The sequence below is a fragment of the Puntigrus tetrazona genome, chromosome 8, assembly GCF_018831695.1.
Source record: "Puntigrus tetrazona isolate hp1 chromosome 8, ASM1883169v1, whole genome shotgun sequence".
Classification (NCBI taxonomy): domain Eukaryota; kingdom Metazoa; phylum Chordata; class Actinopteri; order Cypriniformes; family Cyprinidae; genus Puntigrus; species Puntigrus tetrazona.
Genome location: NC_056706.1, coordinates 21,627,165 through 21,628,846, shown reverse-complemented (window position 1 = coordinate 21,628,846; position 1,682 = coordinate 21,627,165).

Sequence of the window (1,682 nt, the reverse complement as noted above, 5' to 3'; positions counted from 1 at the left end):
TATATATGATATATATATATATATATATATATATAAAGGGAAAGGGATTTAATAATGATAAATACCAATAGTATTAATAATATTATACAGCTGTTAAAAAAATAATTTAGTACATTATTATTACTTCTTATGTTTTGGAACGTAAATAAAAAAAATATTTTTTGCAATATTATCATTATTATTATTATTAAAACACACACATACATACCCACATGCCTTTATAAATTTGTATCATTATTATTGCATTTATTATCACATTATTAAGCGTCACTCTTGCATATGAATGAATGTACAAAACGTATATAAGCGCGCACTGATCCATACATCACTGTACAGTACGTAGGATGCATGTTATAGTCCTGCTATTGCAAATATATGTCTGAGATAAATTTAAAGCAGTTTTTACGGAATCGTCTGCCTTTGTTTTGCATGTCTATAATTATTACATAAGCCTGCACAGAAATAGCGCTCTATGAAAATGCTTCGCTCAAAATAAACTAAACGCTACTCAGGCGAGAAAAGAAAAAAAAAAACAAAAACCTTTATTGCGAATGTGTGCACACGGAAAACCGCAATAATAAAAAAAAAAGTCTCGGCGTGAACCCGTGCCCCTTCTGTCTGTCCCGAAGTAACACGCGGAGAGTATTTTGGTCGTAATTCCACTGCGGCTTCCGGCCTGATCTGTGTCCTCGACACCCCAACCCCCCCTTCACTTCCTCTATTGGCCCTGACGTACTTCCTGCCATCAGCCCGACTCTTTCCACACACTCTTTCTAAAGCGTGACAGCGCTAAGCCGCTTTCACACCTCTGTTTCTGTCCGTCTTTTATTGTTCGTCTGTCTCCGTCTTGAACGCGCGGCCTGCGAATTGGCACGAAGTCATCGCGTTCGACCTCCGGCGCAGGTCTGACCTCGGGGCGGCCCGGGGGAAAGCTAGCAGCGTGACTGCTGGTTTGTGTGGCATTGAGCTGTCTGGAAGAGTCCGGGCCTGCTCGCGCTGCCAAGAAAACAGGAATGCAACACTACGGCGGTTTGTCAGTGAGGGTGGATTATGTAAGAAAGCCAGGGAAATAGACTGTCCATTTCAGGGAGAATCAGGCAGGCCGTGGGATAATATGCCGTAGTGGTGTGTGTGTGTGTGTACACGTGATTTGACTGCATCTTGTCTTTGTGATCTGGAAGTGCTGAGTTCTGTCTTCAGATCTGTTGAGCGGCCCACTTTAAGACATTTTAAGACATTATAGCCATGCTGCAGACGTTCTGAGCTGGACGTCGCTCCTCGTTTTAACCGAAGCTTGCATGACTTGTCCTTCGAGGAAAAGCCAATCCCAGAATACACCGAAAAAACTACATCCAAGATGGCGGATGAGTAGAAATCGCAGATTGTGAAAGATCGCGTTTTTTATTGCGCATTTCGTCAAACTCCAGTGGGGTTATTTTGACCGGCTTAAAAAAAAAACCTTTAAAACAGCTAACAATACGAGCATGATAAAGCACGATTTTTGAAGTTACCCGTTACCCCGAAGCTCTTCAAGTATGTTTAATTCAAGGCTCGTTGGTGACGTCTAATTAAAATGTGTTATTTTAACCAACAATAGTCTGCATCACATACTTTTATACTTAACACTCTGGCAACATGCTACCTAGGAAGCACAAAAAAAGAACACAAATCGGACATTTAAA